This window comes from Camelus dromedarius, chromosome 34 (assembly GCF_036321535.1).
Source record: "Camelus dromedarius isolate mCamDro1 chromosome 34, mCamDro1.pat, whole genome shotgun sequence".
Classification (NCBI taxonomy): Eukaryota; Metazoa; Chordata; class Mammalia; order Artiodactyla; family Camelidae; genus Camelus; species Camelus dromedarius.
This window is the reverse complement of record NC_087469.1, coordinates 12,162,326-12,185,335: the sequence shown is the minus strand read 5'-3', so window position 1 is coordinate 12,185,335 and position 23,010 is coordinate 12,162,326. Positions and strand designations below refer to the sequence as shown.

General features: G+C 47.6%; 1 long non-coding RNA gene across 1 annotated transcript in view; it reads left to right on the top strand.

Annotated features, from left to right (window-relative positions):
• The window catches only part of LOC105094508 (uncharacterized), a 202,218-nt gene that overhangs the window by 133,494 nt on the left and 45,714 nt on the right, over nt 1-23,010 (top strand). Inside the window, exon 3 of the long non-coding RNA XR_010378936.1 lies at nt 11,834-13,024. This is a non-coding gene — a long non-coding RNA (uncharacterized LOC105094508). The remainder of the gene's footprint in view (nt 1-11,833; nt 13,025-23,010) is intronic.

Genomic DNA, 23,010 nt, shown 5'->3' with positions numbered 1-23,010 from the left:
GCGGAATCATTCCTGTGCTTTCTTTGGGCCCCACTTGAGGGCTGGTGTCCGCTCTTCTGCGCCACCTGCTGGTACGAGCTCCAAGCGCAATCTTCCCCGTCTCCAGCCCCAGGCTCCCAGAAGGAGCCAAAGCCAAAAACCTCAGACCAAGCAGATGTTACTCTGTCCTGGTCTTATCTGTGCTGCCTCCACTGGCTCACCCGACTGAATCCCAAGTGTCCTCAGATGACTTGCCTCGAGTCACGCAGACCCTGAGCTCCTTGGCCAGGACGAAGGAGCCTGCCGGTTTAGGGGGTGGGGATGAGGGGCTCCTGCCAGTTTCCTGAATATGTGGTCAGTGGAGGCCGGCCTCTGCCGGGCAGCGAACGTGCAAATGGATTTCTGTCACAATATCAACATATACAGGACACTGATCCCGTAATGGGCTCTCCAGCGTGTCCCCAACATGGTCCCTGATTCAGCCACTAGTTTTCGCCCAGGTTGCTCAGAACTGGAAACTTTGTTGTGTTGTGTTGTGTTGTGTTGTTGTCTTGTTTTAGCACTGTGGACTTTTATTTTACATTCTCACACAAGTTAGTGATTGTAATCAAGGTACCATGAAGAAAGTGGTGTGATGCTTTTTTCAGTTAAATCAAGTATCCCCGTCCATTCCCTGCCCTAGGTTAGAGGTCTCTGCACAGCCGGGACTTCGGCACTCGTTCATTGTCTCCCACGCACAGTCTGGCACACAGTAGGTGCCTCACAGAAGCTTGTTGAAACACACCAGATTCTCTGTGGCCAAAATCCTTCTTGAAAGTCCTTTTTTATTTGTTTATTAAAAGCAGAAACTGTCCGATTTGAGACTCTGATCATTTCATCCCTGATTGAAGCCTGAAAAAAATAAAGCTGACTTGGTAGAAAGAAATGATGAGCGATGCTAGTGATTTCTACTCTTCCTCTGATAAGAATGAAGGTGGTTACCAGCTGTTGTCCCCTGAAGTTAGAAAAAGTAGCAGTGTACATATGTGGGGAGGAGTTGGGTTAGATACGAGATAGAACTTCCTGAGAGCAGGGGTTAGGATACCCTTGTAAATGACAGATTGGGGTTTATGCCGGCAGCCTTTTCGTTCAGTAAACATTTATTAAGCTTCTACCTTGGCCCAACACTAACGTTAGAAGCTGGAGTTTAAAAGATTGATAAAGTACAGTGACAGACCACAGAGAAGACTGAGACAAACAGGCAATTTCAATGTCCTTTCCTAAGTGCTAAGAGAGAGGAGTGCCCAGGGTGTTGTGGGAACGTGATAAAGGGGCACTAATTTGAGCTGTGTAGTCAGAGAAGGCTTCCTGGAGGAGGTGGTATGTGTACTGAGTTTTACCATTGGGAGAGAGATATGTAGGTGAATAAATGCAGTCAGTGCGTTCCAGGAAGGGTGGACAGCTAGACTGATTGGTACAGACACATCTTTAGAGCAGAGAAAATCCCTTCAGTCCTTCTGAGGCGAGTCATCTGGAAAATGATACTGTCCCACAGGAAGGGTCTTACGTTACTGGTGGCAAGACGGGGCTCCGTTTTCTGTTCCGTGTTTGACCTGTCACGTTATTGGAATAGCCTTTGGTAACTTTAGGAGGGAAAAGGTAAAGAAGGGAATCTTACTGTCCTCTACATTCAAGGGTCGTGGTCTTTTAAACAACCTCTCTGCTCCAAAATTCAGGGCCCTATAGGGCTGGTGTGTCCCCGATGCATTAGATTTAGCATATTTGGGGGCTGCCTGCAGAGCTGACAGGCACCCCAGACCAGGCCTTCTCCACGCCATCCAGGAGGCCACAAAGAGGAAGGCTAGGGTCAGGCCTGCCTGCTGGCTCAGACAGTAAGCCGAGAAACTCTCACGACAGCTCCTCTTTGAATTCCAAAAAAGGTTGTTTGACCAGACCCCATTGTACAGATGGGAAAACCGAGACTGAAGAACATGAGCTGCTTCCCAGGTCCTGGGAAATAGTGGGTGGCTACTCCGTATTAACTGAGTGGCTTGTTTGTCACTTCGGGGCTGCAGCTAGTAAGTACCTCCCCAGGGTGGGAACCTCTGAGAGGCATTTTTCCCAGAAAGAAGTGCTTTTGAAATGGCAGTCCTGTTCGTAATGGCCTGTTTCCACTGGATACCCGGCTTACTGGGCTGGGGGTTCCCAGCCTCCTCCGGGAGGTCATTCAGTCCCAGCCATGGCAGCTGGTGTCTCCAGGCCCTGGACCACCACCAGAGAGAGGACAAAGAGTGCAGCCTGGCTGGGTGGCTGACCTGAGCCCTCCGCGCCCACTTGCCCGAGGCGAGCCCCGCGGGGCTGGTGCCAGGCACTGGGCTGCTTCTCCATCCCCTCCCTGGGCCCCCGGCTCATCTGCCTGCTTTCAGAGCTCCAGCCGTCCTGAATGGGCCTTTGTGTGCGCCCCAGGAGCTGGCTCGGAAGAGCCCTGATGGAAACGCTGGACAGAGATGTCTCCTCTGGATCCAGGCGCAGCTCGGCGCCGGGCCCATCTCACAGGAGGCCGGTCTTTGTTGTGCCGCTGGGTTGTGCCGTATCTGGGAGCGAGCCGGGACCTGGATGAAGGGGAGGAACATTCTGCCTGCCACCCCTCCTCCCCAGCACCGCAGGGTCATCACCAGGGCTGTGGGGATGGCAGCGCCTCGGTCACGTTCCAGAGCTTTCTCTCCCACTCTCTCTGCCACTTTGCCCCCAGACGTGACTCTACTAATGTTAATACCAGGAACTGTGGTGAAATGGTCACTCTTTATGCACCAGGCATTGTGTCAAGGGTTTTATCCCATTGAATTAAATCTTCTCAACAATCCCTTGAGATATGTCATCCCCTCACCCCATTTTACAGGTAAGGAAACCAAGGTTGGGGGTGTTAAACCACTTACCCGGTGGTTCTGAACACAGATTGGATGGGTCTCTGCCCTGGCCTCCTCTTGTTCTTCAAGGCATCTCTTACCAGACGTGGAAGTCCTAGGGCTCCTCTACGCTTGGCCTCCTGAGAAATCACCAGGCTCTGGGGGCTGGCGGGCTGGGGGACCCCCAAAGGAAGCAAGGCCTGGTTCTGGCAAAATGCAGAGCGTCTGCTGGCCTTCTGAAGTTCTATCTTGTTTGTATAAAAAAAACCCCTTCGTGCTTTTTTTAAAAATCAAGAGTAATATTTTACTTTACAAGATAGAAGAAACTATGGGCATACAAGGAAAAAGTTGGGGTACAGCTACATATTGAAAAATTTGCCAAAGAACCTCCCCCACCCCTGGAAATAAAAGGGTTCTGTGAGGCATGAGGAAACGCTGCTTGAGGGCTGGAGCACGGGATGGGTCTGAGGGGTTACCACCCTGCCCTGGCCCAGCCCCTGTGGTTCCGAGGGGATGGAGGTTAATTCCAGGTCTGACGCTTCGGCTCTCTGGTCAGGCTGAGGTGCAGGCACAGATCTTCCTTTTGCTTTTTTCTTAGGCAGAAGCAGCGGCCACGACAGCACCTGCATTCACACACGTGTGGCAGGGCCGTCCAGCTTGAGAGGTGTGGGCCACAGCTTCCGTACGGAGCAAAGCTCAGTGGCCCTTTTCAGGGACAGACGTTTTAACCACGGATTTTAGCTCTGTTAGCAGAGCCACGTGACCAGCTGGGAAGAGCTGTTGAGTTATTTCTCTGTTGACAAAGAAGCTAGAGCCATCTATGGTCACACAAACAAACAAACAAACAAACAAAAACAGCAGGAGTAATGCAAGTTAGAGCTTAAGAAGAACTTCGTAACTGTGCAGCTTGGTGCACTGATCATCAGGCAAAATAAGTTGTCCTTCAGAGTCTTTGTTTGCTTGTTTCTTTTCTTCCTTTTCTCTCTCTTTTTTTCTTCCTTTTTAAGAAAAGTTAGCTGTTTACCTTTCTAGACTGTTATCATTATAGTCTACACTACTTCTGGGGAACGGGGAATAATTATCATTGGCCTTATGTAGAGGGAGATGTCCATCTTGTCACACACGAGGAGAAGCTCAGGAGGGCGGGACCCTCAGAGCTGTGTGATGTGGTACTCTCTCCTGCACCCCCATCGGGAGTTAACGTCCACTCCTAGCGACCGTTGCATCCAGCCCCAGAAATGGCAGTGTCATAAAGGTGGGTAAAGTGACTGAGTAACTTCTCTATGCATCATTCTCCAAGTTGCCTTCTACCGTCTTTGTGCACTGCTCTGATCACCAAGGACCTTCACTCAAGCATATTTCTCCCATAAACCATTACTGTCATCATAGACTATTATTAGGGTCTACTGTGGTGGTACATAATAAGTACTTGTGTTCTGAGTAACTGAAGCACAAGTGCAGCAGAGAAATCCCCATAAAAAGCAAGAGAATAGTCCGTGGACAGTCAAGGTCCTGAGACGCAGGATATTGAACAAACAAGAGTCACAAACGCCCATTAGCTCCCCTTTCTGGGCCAGCCCTTCTCCACGCCAGCTGCTGTCATTCTTTGGTGTTTTTCTTGGGAGTCGCTTGTTCCCTTTTTACTTTGCTCATCTCATTGCTGACAGTGGAGCTCACTGTGAAAACAAGTGGTAGTTAAAGATAGCAGAGTTCAGGAGCTGGAGGGATAACTCAGGGTAGGCGGAGGAAAGGACACTTTGACTGTGAGGAGGAGGACGTACAGGAGAGAAACCCCTTTGGACAGGACAAGTGAAGTTCACTTCTGGTACATGGGCTACTGAAGTTTGAGCCGCTGGGTCTCAGTCCTCTCAGGGTAACCTGTGAGTCATTGGACAGTTTAGCCTTTGTGAATAAAGCTGTCCATTTATTCGTTGGACTTTGGTGGGTAAGCAGTGCAGAACCACTGTGTTTGGACTGTGAGCAGTAGGCAACAGAGTATCACCAAGAGTATTTAACAGAAGCGTGACATGATTAGAGAGGCATGCATGGGGGCGACTCATCTGAGAGTCACAGGTAAGAGAGGGAGGACCGTGGAGAGATGCTAGTATTGGGAAGCTAAATGGGAAGCTACAGCAAAGGTCCAGTGGAGGGAAAAATTGAGAACTTTACCAAAGATGATGGTCTCAGGAGTAAAAGAAAAGGACTAATTCAGGAAACACAATGGAGAATGAATGGACAGAGCTTGTCCACTAAGCAGCCATGGGGGGGGCACAGGAAGGAGGGATTAACTATAACACAGTCGTACCAGATTTCCCCAGGGAGCAACTGGGCATCTGTCGGGTGGCCAGTGGGAGTAACAACTCTCCATACTTTTCTTGCTCAGAAACGGGGCGGGAGCAAGAGTGGCCTGGTCGCTGTGTAAACTCACCCCTGTAATAACCTGTCAGTACGGGCAGGGTATGGGCTTGACACGGGGTGAGTGGATCATACGGCCCCCTTGCCGCTGCTGGCTCCCCACTCTCAATGGTGATGATCCCGAACACGCAGGTTACTGCTCGTGAGTGGGGCTCTCTGCTCCACGGAACCAGGGAGACTCCCACAAAGAACTGATGGGATAAACGTAGCAGAAAGCGCCATGGCAGTATCCGGCGTGGCCGGTTGTACTGGGTGACACGGAGTGTTTTCATTCCTTCCCATCCTCACTCTTCTTGTCACCATCTTCCAACTCGTAATTCCCAGGTTCTGATGCCAGATTTCAGCGGCTTTCCCGGTAAAACGGGAAGCGACTTGCAGCAGAGTTCTGTGTTCCCTGCTGCCATGCCCTGAAGACAGACGCACTGGGAAGTGGAGTGAAGATAGCGTCTTTTTTTGCTTTTAGACTTTGTCAATTACTTCTACTTTTTTTTTTTCAATTGAAGTATAGTCAGTTGCAATGTGTCAATTTCTGGTGTACAGCTTAAAGTCCCAGTCATGCATACATATACACATATTCATTTCCATCTTCTTTTTCATTAAAGATTATTACAAGATATTGAATATAGTTCCCTGTGCTATACAGAAGATATTTGGGGTTTTTTTTTTATCTGTTTTTATATATAGTGGGTAACGTTTGCGAATCTCAAACCGGCCTGCAGGATGAAGGAGTCTGGTGTGGGGCCCTCGGCCTTGTCTCACTGGCATCTCCCTGTGGGCCTCTCAGATTACCCGACAGCACATTCTTTTACCCTGACTCCAGGACAAGAAACAATATTCTCTCAACAAGCAAAGCCCAGATGACTAAAGCTCTTTCTTTCAAAGAAAGGCCCAGGGGGTTTCCTCTTATGATCCAGGTTGGTCTCCGGCCAAGGACCCACGAAATCCCCTGAAGATGAGCAGCTCTGGAGGGTCCAGCTGTATTCTTAATTTAGGACGAGAAATTTGACTCCTCTCCCAACCCCATTTGGTTTCCCGCATTGAGGCTGCTTTTAGCCTAAGACGCCCTTCCTTTTCTTCATTGGAAATGCCAGTATCTACTATTCATCAGTTGTGAGGTCAGGCAAACTTCAGTTTATAAATTTTCCCCCAGAGTAGGAAGATGGGGTTCTTTCTGATTGCAGGTTCTGATTGCAGATGGAAACTGCCAGGGACTTCCTGGGTCAGATGGTGCTGGGGGGCTTTTAGATGAGCCCGTTCCTAGGAGGTCATCAGCCCCACCCTCTTGCCCATCATCCCAGGCCTTTTGATAAAGTTGCTGAAGCCAGCTTAGGCTCCTAGAATTTCCTTACTCCTCTGCAAATGAGACTTGCCCTGATTTCTTTGGCTTCTGAGTAAAAAATGGCAGGTTTGACCCTGGAACCCTTTAGTTCCCACCTGAGTAGGAAAGCTCAGCCCTGAATGACTGCCTAGGTACCTGGATACATGTGGGTCATCCTGCCCTGTGAGAATAAGCTCACATTTTACTTTCCAAGAGACCCTGTTTCCCCATCTTAGAATACGTCAGGCTCCCAGCATGAACTTGCAACACTGTTGCCTCAGTTAGCTGCATGTTGATGCCAAGAACTGAGGACACACTTCCACGACCGTTTGTTGTTGTCGTTGTCGCAAGGGTGTTTGGCTAATCTTGTAGACACCTCTCAGAGGCTCTCGGTTCTCAGTGATCTGCACATGGGTTACAGGCTTTGTGAATTATCCACGGATTATTTTTAATTCTGTACAGGTTGTGCCGCTGCGTGACATGCTCCCAACTGAGATGCCTCTCAGTGTTTCCCCCTCCGCTCAGGATACCTGGGGAACATCACACATTCTAACGTTAGCATGATAGAGGAGAAGGGGAGGTAAGCTTACTAGAAAGTCATCACAGAGCAATTTCCAAATCAGAAAAAAAAAAAAAAAAAACCTTTGGCGTAATCTCTGTAGAATTGGATTATTTCTGCCTAGTTGTCCCTCCATGATTATGTTTTTAAAAATCAAGCCATCTAGAGACAGCCTGCATCTTCTTCCCAAAGCCACGCCTTAAGGAATGTAATTGCAGTATTGAACCCTAAACAGCCTGGAAGTTCAGGCATGAGAGAGGGTGTTGACATAGAAATTCTTCCGCCAACTTGGGGGCCCAGGGGGCTTGCACTAAAAGCTTCCCTAATCCTTTCTCAAGATGGTCTTCAAGGGAGCTAACTCTGGGCCATCTTGCCCACCCTCTTAAAGCGAATCAAGCAACGTAAACCCAAAGTGAGAATTAGTTGCACCTCATCCCCTCTTTGGTCAAAGCCTCCTGGTGCCTCCTCTGCCTTAAAAGTGGACCATGGGCCGTGCACTTTCTGTGTGCAGAGACTGCCCAACGTGGGCCCCCTGCTCTTTTCAGGGAGGGAATGTAAGCAGATCCCCAAAGAAACCGCTGGGCTCAGCAATCTTCGGGCTTGTTGTAATTGGCCTGGCCTGAAAGAATCCAGCACGCTGTGCCGGTGCCAAGGAAAATGCAGATGCTTCCCTGAAACGGGCGTAGAGGGTGGATGGGCTCATCTGCCAACCCAAGGAGAAAAGCCAGGCGGGCAGAAAGTTCGGGAAATCGGAAAGGCTCCTTAGAGACTGCTTCTCTCATAGCAGTGGGCGGAGGCCACCAGAGCCGGATAGGTCGGCGGGCGGGGGGTGTGGTCTGGGGGAAGGAGCTCAGTAGAAGGCCTCTTCCTTTCACGAGGAGCCGCGTGACTTCCCTGAGGAGTAAAGCCAGTGTCTCCCCCAGTCTGGCTCCTCCCCCGTGGCCCCAGCAGTCCTCTGCGGGGCTCAGCCTCGGCCACCTTCCTCTGGACCCTGAGAGGCTGGCTGGGGACATCCTCTGTCATTCTCAGGCTGGGAAGAAACTTGTTAATGACTGACTCCCGAGGCTCTCTGGCTTCTTACATCTCTTTTCTGTTAAAAATGTAAAAACCAGGAACTCTATTTTGTGTGTCGTCTTTCTCCGGAACACCTTATAACTGTCATAGTTTTGTACTTGGCTGCCTCTGCCCATTTCCTTCCCTATTTGTGGCCACCATGTGGGTGAGCCCGGTGGTCCCAACTGCAGACTTCATGCTTACTGTGGTCCCCAGCCATAGTAATGACTAAATCAGCGATTGTTAATTGACTGCCAGTGATTAAGATCACTATGGCACCTTCTTTATTTAGCATGTTTTTTTTACTAACACTTTGGTTTCTATTTTTTAAAATATATTTTTATTGAAGTATAGTCAGTTTACCATGTTGTCAGTTTCCGGTGTACAGCACAATACTTCAGTCATACATGAACATACATATATTTGTTTCCATATTCTTTTTCACCATAAGTTACTACAAGATATTGAATATAGTTCCATGTGCTCTACAGTATGAACTTGTTTACCTATTTTATATACAGTTAGTACCTGCAAATCTCAAACTCCCGATTTATCCCTTCCCACCCCCTTCCCCTCTTTGTACCCATAAGTTTGTTTTGTATGTCTGTGAGTCTGTTTCTGTTTCTTCCTTTTTTTCTTTTTAGTTGAAGTACCATCAGTTATAATGTGTCAGTTTCTGGTGCACAGCACAATGTCCCAGTCATGCATATACATACAGATACTCATTTTCATATTCTTTTTCATTAAAGGTTATTACAAGATACAGCATATAGTTCCTTGTGCTATGGTTTCTATTTCTGTCACATGTCTGAATATATAGGAGGTGTTCCATCAGCACTTGACAGATTCGGATTTTTCTGATGGACTAACGATCTTTTGCAACCAGGAAGAGACTGTCTTATGATGAGTCTGGCTCCCACTCTGCTTCTTTCCACTCAGAAGATCTTCCAGGGCTGTGTCTCTTCCTTCCCCTGGCACATTTATCCTTCATCCTACCTCTTGCCACCTCTTGAGACCCCAAGATGGTTTTGGAAACATCCCAGGTATCTTGGACCTCCCTCGGGGCTCTCCCTTCACTTCTCCCCACCTCTCAGTTCCTTTTCTAACCTCACGTCTCCCTGTTCCGCCATCCCTAAATGCTGCGTCTTCTCCCTCCTCCACCTGAGCCCTCTGTCCTCTCTGCTCCATCAGAAGCCACTTCTTCGGTGTTCCACTTCTCTCGTCTGTCATCCTCTCCAGCTATGCCCTCACTTTTACAGCTCTGCCCCCGCCCACCTCATGCAAGCCATTCAAACACATACCACACACCAGCACCCCTCAAGGCTCCATAGCTCGCTTCCTTCCTTATTAGCAACCTTCGCCTTTTAAATTTCTCCTGCCCCTATTCTTCTGTCTCCTCAGCCGGCACTGGAAGGCTTGCACTTGTACGCAGAAGATAGTGGAACGGCAACAATTTCATCTACGCTTTTGACCAGTATCGTGTATCATTTAGTAGTGGTCACTCACACTGGAGATGGTGTTTTTAAAATTTACTGTAATCGGGCTCTTTGTAAACTGCATCACTTTCAGGCTCTGTCTTTATACTCTGACACAGTGCCTGTTAAAGCTGCCTTCCCTTTTCCTTTGTTTCCATGTCTCACTGATGCATTTTGCATGTGGGTTTTTTTTTTTGTTTTTTTGTTTTTTTTTGCTAATTTCCCCATTAGACTGGCCAACGATGAAATTAGCTTTGGAGGCAGCATTCAGACAGAGATCAGGCAGCACTCGAACAGCAAAGATAAGGAAGGATTTCAGACATGAGGGATGGAGGTCTTCGACAGGATGGCTTCTAAATGTCCCTTTTAAAACCTGCGAAGATCCTCCCTAAACTGATAAAGAGTGTGGCCTTTCCTTGGTGTTTTCCACTACACTAAAGGGCATTTGCCTCGCCTGGGAGCTACTTAAATATTAGAATTACCTGAGATAGTAACATAAATCACCCTGTTCAAGGGGCAGGGAGGAGAAGTGTGTGCACACTTGGGGCTTAGGTGATCGTGGAGCATGTTAGAGCATGAGACCCCGACTCGGCGGGAGTCAGACACTCTGCGTGAGAGTTTCCTGTGTTTCTTTTGCCCAGTGTCTCCTTTTGGACCTCAGGCGGCTCCTGGACCTCAGCACCCTCGGAGCTAGATTCCCCAAGGCTTATTTCAGTCCAGAAGTTCTTCCTGCTCCAGCCCATTCTCTGACTAAAGAACTTCCAGTGGCAGAGCCCTCCTGACCCTCTCCAGGCAGGAAGTGAGCGTTCTCACTTTGGACTGAACCAGCAGAATGTTCTTATTCCATGAGTCAAAAAGTGTTCTCTTGGAAGTGTCTCCCCATTGGTTCCATTCTGTTCCCTGAAGCCCAGAGACAACCCGTCTCTTTCTTCTACCTGAGAGCCCTTTGACTCCATGAGGACAGCAGTTATTTCACGGATGGTCTTCCTCTGCCTAGACATTTCCACTTTTCCAAATTCTTCATGACGTGCCTTCTGGTCCTATCTGTGCATTGGTTGCTCTATTTTCAGCATGTTCCATGGTGCCCGGGGTTGGGTGTAGAGCAAAATGGGATGCTCTGAGCAGCCCGGAGGGAAACAAGACTCTCCTTCCCACCCGACTCATTCTCCTGTCCTTCAGCTCCTGACCCGGTGTCCTGCACATGCTCCAGACCCCCTGATACATTCTCCTGGAGGAGAACTTGGGATTTTCAATCCATCCTTCACAGCAGTCCTGTCACTGAAGGTCCTCAGGTTTAGATGCAACTGGATGAAGGGGAAACTTTTTGCTTTTGTAGCTTTCCTTGAAATCTCCAAATCCTTGCTGCTGGTTTTTACCTGAGTTCAGTTTATAACAAAGTTTAAGTGTCTTCAGAGTGGGTTGCCTTTTTCATATTCCATCCAGAGCCCGATACAGGTCTGAGAAGTATTTATTGAGTCCATATCGTAAACTGACTTACCTCCTTCATCACACCATCTTGGCTTCTCTCGCCTGGGTGTGTGTGTGTTTGTTTTGTCTTCATTCCTGTAGTGTCAGTGTCACTTACAGAGAAAGAGCCAATGACGAAGCAGTGGCTTTTAATAAACGGAGATTTATATTTTTATTCCAAGCTCAGTCTTTCCGTGTGGTTCAGCACAGAGCAGCTACCAACATCAGGGAGGCAGTAGAGTTTCACAGAGACCAGCGGGGGCTGGCTGGAGATTTGGTTTGCTGAAATTAACACGAGGTGTTCTACGTTGACCACTTGGCCTGAGTCCTCCCGCCAGGACAGCTAGGGGAGTCACAGAGGCAATGCGCTACAGTGAGAAGAGCTCTGGGCTTAAATAGACTTAGGTTTGATCCCTATCACAGCCACTTAGTTTGTGATCAGTTAACTACTCTGACCTCAGTTTCTTCATCTGTAAAATGGGGTTAACCCAACTCCATGTTAGAAACAATATGATGGTGAAATGAGACCGTGTGTCACAACACACGTGGTGACATGGCAACTCCAGCTGGAGCACTGTTGTCATTCTGCAGTTTCCTTACCTGGTTTTGGTAAATGAGCCTTCCAGTGGGTCCAGTGGTTGCTTCTCCTGCTTTTGACATAATGACGCACTCTCTCCTGCAGCTCAGTCTGGGTCTGGAGATCCGTGTCGCTCCCTGCACACTGTCATCCTGGCTGCCCAGTCCATCACTACCCCTTTGTGATGCAGCTCATCGCCCTGCACTGAGGAAGGTCCATGAGCCCCACCTCCCCTTCTCTCCAGAGACAGAGTGCCATCTAGATGGGTGCTAGGAGGTCAGGAAACCTGGGCCCTTCGCTCCACCGATGGTTTTCTGAGCACACCGGACACCTTCCTTGGTTGCGTGAGCCTCCGATTCTGTTTGCAGGAAGAGGGCTATATTTGATTTCCCACTTGCCTGCCAGGGTAGGTGAGAATGAATGACATGGACTCTCACCGGAGAAAGATACTGTTTGAACAGACAGTCTGTTTCCATCAAGGTGGGGAGCAGTCAATTGCCAGGGCTCCACGCCGGCGAGAGTCCAGGAGACTGGACCATCCCCCTTCACTCAGACGGCGGAGACCACGCCTGTCTCCCCTGAACGGCCTTGTGTGAATGTCCGGCTTTATGATACATTTGTGCCGGTGAGGGAGTTGGACACGAAGCAGAGGCAAAGGTGTGCCCGTCCCCACTTCCATACAGAGCATCATCTGTGCGAGCCCGTGACTCATGGCACACTCACCTGGAGTCGGAGCCCCCCGGGCACCGGGAGCCCTGCCTCCCCGGAGTATTTCCCCGATTAATGACGGAGGACCTCAGCACTGCAGCTCACACAGAGCCTTTATTCGTGGCCGGCGCGGGACTGCGCGGCCTGTGGGGCACACCCCCGGGCCGTGTGCGCTCTCCTCCCCCCTCCTCCCGGGGAGGGAGGCCCCGGCCCGCCGGCACTGACTTGCCATGCCCCGCATCTCCCACAAGGGGGAGCCCCCGGAGGGCAGCGGAATTTTGGAAGCGCTGAAGTTTTTCTCCTGCTGTCCTCTTAACTGATTTTCCGTACCCAACTGTAAGATTTTCTTTGTTGCAATGTTGGGGCCTGAGCTAACACTTCTGGAGTCTGCGGGTGAGAACCACGGCGGATGCCATCTTTTCTTGTTTGTTATTATCTACCTAGCATTATAAACTAAGGAGGGAAAGTCACAAAGAGCTTCAAGACGTTCACGGATCTCAGGCCCTGGAGAGAGGCAGGCGGCATCAGACAGACAGAACCAGGAAATCTGAGAGGCAGCCAGAAGGTGCCTGTGGCTGCAGAGCCCAGGTAGGTACCCGGGAGAGGATGACTGGGGCCGGGTGGGGGGTCACGGCTGGGGTGGGGAGAGGCACAGAGTCCCTGATGGTGGGAAGAGGGGATGGACAGGAGAGGTGGAGGGGTGAGGTGCAGAGAGGAGTTGGGAGGCTGAAGGAGGAGTTCCAAAGGAGTGCGTGCAAAAGAAAAAAGTGCTCGCTTGTAGCTTGTGATGCAAAAGCCTGACCACGGAGCTGGACAGGGAGGGTTTGGGAGCTGAATCAGAGACTTAAACTGGTTTGAAGTTGGTTCCAACTCAGCTGCCCCAGGAACTTTGCAGGACATCAGAGGCTGGGAGCTTGAGGGCAAATGCTCATTGCACAAGAAAATTTAAAGTGAGTAGGTGTGCCCGAAAGTTGATCTGATGGTTCTGGTTGTGTGTCATAGAGCCACACCTACTCTGGACTTTTGACCTAAACTAGAAGGAATTCTGATCTGATGGCGTGTTCGGTCCTCTCCACTCTGAGCCCATGTCTCAGCCTTTCCCCTGCTTCCTTCCAGTCCCCACAGCTGTGCTCAGTAATGGATGAGAGTCCCAAGTTCTCATTCTGCCATGGAGTGAGATTAGCTTAAGCAAGGAAGCCTCGGAGTCTCCGTTTTCTTTGTCTATAAGAGGGAGATAATAACATATTACAGATGAGCCTTATAGGATTTTTCTGAGGATTGAATGAGTAAGATAATGTGAATAAATGCTCTTAATAGATTATAATTACTAGCTAAATAAAAGATGGCATTAATAATAATTAATCAGTTAATATACCCTTAATACTCTCAGCAGGGTATTTTCCTACTGAGCTTTGCAGAAACCTGTGTGAGTGTGTATGTGTGTGTATGTGTGTATCTTTGGCAGATAAGTGGGAAATTTTGTGTCCTTTCCCTTTTAACCACCTTCAAATGTTCCCTTTCCCAGCCTCGGCTGCATTTTTCTATTTCTCAAACATGCAGATGATTGATGATGTCTGCTTGGCTCCCTGGAAGAGTGATTTGTCTGTGTCCTGGACACTGTGCTGCCCGAGTCCATGTCCCACCGTGTCTCAGGCACCTGATCAGACTGAATATGCTCAGAAGAAGCAAATAAGGGGCTGTGTTTGTAACCTCATCTCCATATTCCCTGCCTGGGGTGTCCTTTCCAGACCACTACTTATTTGCTGCAATGCCTCTGATGGGAGATCAGCTTCTGTACCTTTGGGTCAGATTGGTTCAGCTGACCAGTCAAGGCCTTGAAATTGGCTCTGACACCTGTATACATCTTCACCCTCTCCTCGGGCTCCGGATGAGTGTGGTCTCTGGGGAAGGCAGTGTAGACCCAGGGCAAATCCTCTGACTTCCCTTCCCCATCTGTCAAATGAAGTCATTCTTGCCCTTCCTTCCTGCATCCACATGTGGAGGTGAGGCACTCCCGAGATTGTGCCTGAACACACCAAAGTCTGTAAGTCTGTGGTGTTTCAGAGTCATGAGGTGTCATCACTGTTATCCCACTGCATGTTTTAAAATTATTCAGGGAAGGGCAAACATAGCTCAGTGTGCACAAGGTCCTGGGTTCAATCCCCAGTACCTCCATTACAATAAATAAATAAAAACCTAATTACCCCCCACCCCCAAAAAAGAATTAAAATTAAAAAAAAACAAATTAAAAAACAATCCATATTTCTCGGGGGGAGGGTATAGCTCAGGTGGTAGAGTGGTACATGTTTAGCATGCAGGAGGTCCTGGGTTCAATCACCAGTCCTCCTCAAAAAATAAAGAAATAAATAAACCTAATTACCCCCCCCCCAAAAAGCCTAAATAAATAAAATTCTTGATCAACCTGTATTTCACAACCTTACTTATTTTAAAAGCTGTCTTTCTCCAGATATGAATCCTCTCCTACTTCTTTTCTCCACCAATTGACTGGTAAACCAAATATTTACAGAGATGCTAAGTGATACACCTTTTTACCTTCAAAAATCGGTATCCCATCTAAATCACATGTACACATGCACAACATGTACAAAGATGGTTCGCATTTTTCTGAAACCACCAAACACATACACATCCCTTCAATTTTCAAGCCTGTACTTACTCCCCTTTTATTCCAAAATATATGCAAATATCTATTTGAGCAAAAACGTACACTGATAGGCACATGGCATACTTACTTAGCAGATTTAATGGGAAGCAGAGCAAACCCACCACTCTGTCAGCATTCCAGCTGTTTTAGAGTCCAGAAGTGGCCACAATACACAATTCATGTGGTTAAAAAAAAACCATGGATCAATGTCATCCCTGTTCCTAGTAATGAATATCAGTATCTTGCCTCTGCCAGACAGACTCTGAGCAGCCTCAGATACTTTCAGATGAGTTTTTTAAAAATACATCTGCAAAGTCAATTATTTTGAAGCTCATCTAAAGCAATTAAAAAAGCATCCTGACATTTCAGGTGATATTTTTTCCCAAGTAAAATAATTATAAATAATACTAATTATGAGCAAATGATTCAGTTACTCACAGCCTGGTTCAACCTTTAGGTTAATAAACCAATCCATTAAAATTCATCTTGCTCAAAGGGCCAATTTGTTAAAAAATGTAGCGACCTTTCACCACAAGTCTGACTGATATTTTCTTGAACGATAATCAGAGCTGTCTTTCCCAGAAGAGAGTGTGGTCAAGTGGTAGGTACAGGAGACCTGGGTTCATTTGTGCCTGTCTCAGTCATACTTCTCACTTAGGCACAAAATAGTGCTGCTGCTGCTGCTGAAGACGATGGTGATAACGTACAAAAACGAAAACTCTGATTTCAGAAAGCACCTCAGAGAGATGTCTGTAAGTCTTGAGACAGTTGCTCACAAAAAACTGACAATGTCATTCTTCCCTCTGGGAAAGATTTTGGATTTGCCCCTCTGGCTGCCTCTGGGATTTCATTCTCTCCAAAGGTGTAGGGCAGGGATTTGCAGATATGGCCCATGGGCCAAATCCAGGATGCCACCTGCTTCTATAAATAAAGTCTCATCAGAACAAAGTACTTCTCTTCATCTGCTTATTGTCACTGGTTGCTTCCCTACTCTAAAGGCAGAGTTGAGTAGTTACAGTGGCCCACGGGGCCCACAACACCTAAAAAATTTCTCATTTGGCCCTTTACAGAGTTTGCCAAACCCAGATGTAGGGTAAAGGGGAAAAAAAAATGCAAACCAGTTATCTCTGAATTTATACTGACGACTAATATTTAAGCATCACTTTACAGTTTATAAAGTCTGAGGACGTTATTTTGTAACGTATTATCATCCTTGCTTAACTGATGGAGAAATTTGTATCGCCGTTCAGCCTTTAAGTGGTGTGGGTGGGACTTGGCCTCTGGAGAGGAGCAGCCCACAGAGGTGGCTCTCAAGCTGCGTTAGTGGCCTGTCTCGTCCATCTCCCCGGAATAAGTCATCGCCAAAACTCAGTAGAGGAAGCAGAATGCTTGACATCCTGTTCCCTCTTTATCTGACCTTGGCCTGGGTGATTTTAACCTTGTTCTGCTTCTACGTCTCTGTTCTCATAACCGGAGCAATACCAGTAAACAGAAAGACGAGTCAAGTGCTTTGCCGTCAAACAAAGCTTAGCTTTATTGCTTCCACTCTCACTTATCCACACTGAAGGAATGTGTCCGCCCTGAAGTTGGCACTGGCGCCTGGATATTCTGAAACCGCCAGTGACAGAGAAGCCTTTGTTTTGAAATATGCTATCTTTTTTTAAAGTTTGCTTTTTGAAATGGCAAATCCCTTCTTAATTATGTTTTTTTCTTTTATTTCGTTTATTATCAAAATCATAGTTTCTCCCCTGAGCTTGTTCCGCCTACTAGTAAGGTGGGCCATGCAGTGCCCAGTAGCACGGGGAAGCCTGGAACGCAGAGCGCCCCTTCAAGATGCATGGATATAAACCAAGTCGTTTGAAAGGACCTAAGGTTTTCTTAACCTTATATTGTCTTGGAAAGGAGGTAAGCGATAAAATGAGAGACCTGAGAATAAGAAACTTCTAAGTCAAACGTCTCCTAAAATAAGGATTTAAACACGAACAAATTGAGTTTTTCCACCCAACCAACTTTCATGTTGGGTGTTCACCCTGACAGCCACTGCTCGGAGCTGAAGGAATCTCACGCTGGCTGAGGTTCAGATGTTCTTCAGGAAATGACTTATTAGAGACATGAACACGCGCACCCGTGCTCGTAATGCACGTTAGAAATAGTCAGTTCAGTGGGACTGCGGGTGAAATTGGAGCACGCTCCAAGGAGACATTATTCTTCCTTATTGGACAGTCACTGAGAGGAAGTGGCACTTTGTGAGACTCAAAGAATATGGAGGAAATTCCAATTTTAGGCATTTGCAAATGGCTGGGAGTAGGCATTCCGGGATGAAACAGAGGGACGAAAGTCACAGAGCGAAATACAGTACTTGTATGTGATCAGAAAGTCACTCATTCTATTTGCAGCATATGGTTATGCGAGAGTGGAGGAAGGTGTGGTAGGTGAACTTGGTCAGAGCCAGAATCCAGAGGGAATGGCAGGCTAGAAGGCTGGGTCTTTCTTCTGTAGATGCTGAGAACCGTGGCATATTTTTCTGCAGGAGAATGACATGGTCATACCTGTGATTTATTGGAAAAGAGTGTAACAGATGTTTGAAAAGAACCCAGAGGCAGGGTCACCAGTGGGCAGCTGGAGCAATGGTCCAGGCAAGATGAGGAACGTAACTCCTTTGTCTTGTGCTGTATTCACGAGGCTGCTCCTCTCCAACCTGACTATCCTAGGTTATTGCCCCGGCTGAGGGCTTTCTGAGGGCATTTATTTAATGGCATGCCAGTGGCATTTACTCATAAAACCAAAAAGCCATTGGGGCCAGAAATAGGGGTTTTGGTTACTTCCCCAGACAGGATGCAGTTGGGGTGATTATACATGTGATTCATCAAGGTCGGGAAACAAGTCCTCCACAAACAAACGCCCCTCCCCTGCGGGCCCAGTGACTCACGGCGGCTTCACTTCGCAAAGCGCTGGAGGCCAGGCAGAGCTTGAGGTATGATGTTAAATCATCAGTCCCCGGTGTTCATTGTTACAAGAGAAACATTTCTGTTCATTCTTTGAGTCGTTCAAGCAGTAATGACTTTAGTGAACTCCTCCTGTTTTAGACACAGAGAATGTGGGGTTATAAAACATAGTTCCTAAAAACAATTTTAAAAATAAAAACAAAAACAAATACAAACAAAAAACATAGTTCCTGCCATACAATGTCTTCCAGCTTAGCTGGGAAGAACAGATCTATGCTAAGTGGTAGGTAGAGTATCCCATACGTGTTATAACAGAGACACAGACAGCACTAGAGGGTCGCAGAAAGCCCCCTGGCTGCTCTGGGAGAGGAGGGGGCACTGGAGTCGATTCCGACACAGTGACCGTCCATCATTTATTCATTCATTCAGCAGATAATTATCAAGCACTTCCTATACGCCAAGCACTGTTCTGGACAGGGGATCTCATGCTTTTGTGGCACATACTTTCTAGCAGGGAGGGGGGATTCAGGTGTTAAACAGGGACACAGACAAACAAGTCTCATCCTCGGGGAATTTACATTCCTGCCGAGGAACGTTCTAGAGAGCCGCAGTTAGCACTTCATTCCTTCACTCAACAAAGAACAACATATGCAGAAAGCAGCATGCGTCCAGCCCCACAGGGAAAGAATGGAGGAAGACCCCTCAGGTTTGGGGGTATCCAGTGTGATAAGAGGGCTTGTTTATAGACCTGAATTAGGACACACGCGTCTCCTTGACCTGCTTTGGCTGGAGGTGACAGGCAGAAAATGGAGACTCTTCTTCCGTGGAGACTCAGGGCATTGAGTCCCGCAGACATTCTGCTTTGGCGGTGCCTGTGAAGGAGCTGGCGTTATGGATTCAGGGATCAGTGCTGTGATTTGGGCTCACTGATGATCTTTCTGTACTTCTGTCTGACTGTTCTGCAGTGGCCCGGTGCCATGAAGATAAAAGCTCAAGACACCAGCTGCCTCCTTGCTTAGCTAGTATTCAGGTCAAGTTCCGTAACAGCCCACTCTGCCTTGGAGGTCATGCTTGATTCTCATTTTATCAGGCTTTCTGCAATAACCAGGCCATGAGGAGGTGATTGTGATGGTGCTCATTGGAATGGGATGTGACCTATATAAGGAAAAGAACCAGGACAGAAATAGCTCTTCAGCCCATCACGACTTGGAGAAATCCAGCATAAGCGAGTGCAGCATCGCAGGGCTGGGGGGACTTGAGGGGACTTAAGGTGATACTGGCACCTGCCTCCAGGCAGATATATGCCTGTCTGGAAATTTAGTATAAATTTAACAACATAAAAATTTACCCATCCTGGATAGTACAGTTCCCTTCAGGGCAGTCCTGCCGCCTAGCCTTGGGCAAAAACGTCTTTGAACCTCCTATTTGACTGTAGGCCTCAGAACCCCATAGCATATTCTTTTGAATGTCACTGTCCTTGGAGGCTGTTTTGCATTTTCTAAAAAAACCAAGCGCCGTGTGCAGTTGGTCCAGCTAAGCGATACCATCTTTGATTGAAAATGAATTTAACTGCAGCTACAAAATTATGAGGCGACATTTTTTGTTTGGCTCATAACTGGTTCAAAGGAGACTTACCAGCAATTGCAAAAGTGGTTAAGTACCTGTTCTCCAGGGTGGCTCATTTCAGGGCCTGGGAGCTCTGGGAAGCTGCATTTCTCACTCTGGTTGGTGAGCTACTTGAGGTCAAGGACCATCCATGCCCTTTTTGTCTCGAAATACCCACTCACTGCAGAGGCAGGTGCACATCAGGGGCTGTTTATAGAATTAACTAAAAACAATAATGTCATCACTTTACAGTTATGTCATGAAATTTTTGTCCATTTTGTTTTTTTTTTCCCCACCAAATATGAACCCCATGATCACCTCTTACCTTGAGGCTCACTGGCCAGCAGCCAGCAAAGGAAACAAGTCTGTGTGACTAGCATGCTGTTCTGGGAGGAGACTTTAGGTTCTAGTGTAAACTCTGTTATGAGTCGGACGGGTGGCTTTGGGAAAAGTGCTTAAGCCCATGTCTCCATCTTTAAATAAAGAGACTGACCTTGATGATGGGAAAAGGTCCATTTGAGGAATAAAATACTAAGTAGCTACTTTGTGCCTATATCTGTGCATATTGTGGGAGATTTTTTTAAGGTCTTCGTGTTGATCAGGATTCTTGTGTTTGCAGGTGACAGAAGCCCAGCTTGATTTAGTTGAGGTTAAAAAAACAAAAACAAACAAAAAAAAACTTCAGGAAAGGCAGGGGTACACCAGACTCCAGGAGGAACAAGAGTCGGGGACTCAGGCACTCCCATGACACACTTCCCTCAGCTTTGTCCTCGATTTCTCTCTCTGGGTCAGTTTTATTCCCGCAGATTGGCTTCCTTCGTGAACCCAGAGAAATTTTTGAAACCTCTGGGAAGTCCTCCGGGCCAGGGGACTAAGAACCCTCGACTGGCAGCTGCTGTGAGACTCATGAAGTTGGCTGAACAGAGGAGCAGCCCCCTGCCCCCTGGAGAAGGGGCTGCTATCCAGCCAGAAAAACAGAACCCCCTAAAGCCTACCATCCTCGTCTGCCGCCCTCTCCCACCCTAGTCCTCCCAGCACCAGGCACGTTGGCACGCTGCCTGGGGACCTTCTTCTACTCTTCTGGAAGACTCTGCCAAGCTTTGCTGTCTCTGAGGGCGGGCTGCCGGCGCAGCACGGTCCTGACCTGTCTCAGCTCTCAGGGCGCCTCGAGCCCGTCTGTGCTCCAGGAGCACAGCTCGTCCCGTTGCTCGTTGTGGTCTGTTTCCAGGTTTTTCTCCTCTGCGAGACTGGGAACTCCTCAAAGGCACTAACTGCCTTCATTAGTGTTGCTTTATTCATTTATTTATTAGATGATTTATTTATTCATTACTGACAGCTGACTGTGTACTCGGTTCTGTGAGTTCAGAGAGAAGTAACTCAGGACCACTGTTCTGCAGAGGATCCAGGTCCAGTGGGAAATGTGTGATGAACAGACGCTTGCGGTCTGGAGCAGTGGGATGTGTGCGCCCGGCCGTCAGCGCTGGTGGTGGAGGAGCCACAGCACGCAGGGGCGGCTTCTCCCTAAGTAAGGGCAGGGGTTGAGAAGGCCAGAGAGACTTTCTGAGAGGCAGAAAGGGGCTGCCCCTGGTCTGTGCTGGGTTCTGTTGCCTGGGATTAGATCTGGTTGTTTAGGGTTCAGAGGGAGGGAACATTCTTCAGGGATGCCTTGAAGGTACAATGCAACCAAAGGCTTACTGAGTGGGATAGATAAGATGGAGATACATGAAATAATGGGGAAAAAAGACAGTTTCCAAGAAAGTACTAATTTTATTAGTACTTTGCACAAGAAATATAGGAAAAATTGAGATTACCATGGACTTCTAAGGGAAATCCTTCAGAACACGTGGGGATTGCCTCCCTTCATGGGGCGTTGGCAGTGTTCAGTCTGAAATCAGAGCCTGGGTTTCAGTCTCACTCTGCCAGATACTAGTTTGGTGATCATTTCTCGATCTCTAATTTCTACGTCAGAAAACGAAGACACAAAGATCCATCTCTCAGAGTTACACTGAGGATAAAATAAAACATGTAAATGAAAGTGCCTAGTAAATTGTAGAGCGCAATTCAAACTGAGGTTATTCTTGAAATCTGCTTATTGTTGAAACAGAGAGCTCTTAATTGACAAGAATATTGGGAAACATGAAAAGATGTATAAACAGTTACATGGAAGGCTACAGTATTTACATTGAGAATTACGTTACTTTTACTCACTGGCTACACCCTCTGGTTGATGCTGTTGAAAAACGTGTACCATGTTAATGAGTTGACTGTGACTTTTATACATTTTTGACTCTGAGGGTAGGGCAGTCTGACTCAGCTGGACATGCGATGTGCTAGGGGATGCTGTGATTATTAGGTATTCCCTCTACCAAGTGAACAGAAGGTTTGCCTGAGGAGTTCCCTGTAGCAACAGAACGCTAAGAGGTAAAACTTTCCCTTCAGTGCCTCAGTTTCCTCCTCTTTCAATAATCATGAATAATGACAACATTTTAAAGAGTCACATTCATCCGAGGGATCTAAATAAGTGTGAGCCCATTATATTCCATGTGAATCTGTCTTATGTTCTGCTCCGGGGTGGGAGGGGGCAGGGGAGTGCATCCAGCAGACACGGAATAACCCACTGAAGCAGTCTGAACTCTGAGTGTGTCTCAAAGACTGGGATGAAATACTCAAATGTAACTGCCCCAGTGGTGCAGGCACACCATGTGAATAAGCTCTCATTCCACGGGCTCCTTCAGGTTTCCCGTGCTCTTGGCCACCACGCGGAAAGAAACCCCTGCCCTGTCTCCCATGTGCACCGTGAAGGCCAGCCCTGAGCTGATCGTTACAGGAGAGAATGACTCCGGTGCTTTTTCACGTTGCTGTCATGGAACGAGACATTAGAGGGGAGCCACTCCCTATTCCTCAGCGATGAGCCCAGAGAATGTGGAAGTGGAGACTCAGCACACCCAAGTGTGGGGTCAAAGCCGTGGCTAGCTGGTAGCCGTCTCTCTCCATCCATTATTCAGTCTTCCTGCTTTTCTAAAACTTATGTTAGGAAAGAGAACATGACTCCTTTTTGGAATACTAGATCGATGAGATGTCAGTACAAGTTCCACAAAATAACAAGGTATTCTAAGGTCAAACAAGTTTGAGAAATTCCGAATATGTCCCCAGTGGAGATACGAAATGTACACGACTATATCTAAGGCTGCAACCAAATCAAATTAAAAAAAAAAAAGCCCATTGAACTCAGCTTTCCCAAAGTTATTTGAAAACTCTAGGACTATTTTATTTAGCAATATTCATTAGCATACTGAGTACTTCTTGTTCCTCCACAGCACAGTTTGGAAAACCTTGTTGTTCAGGAATTTTCAGTAAAT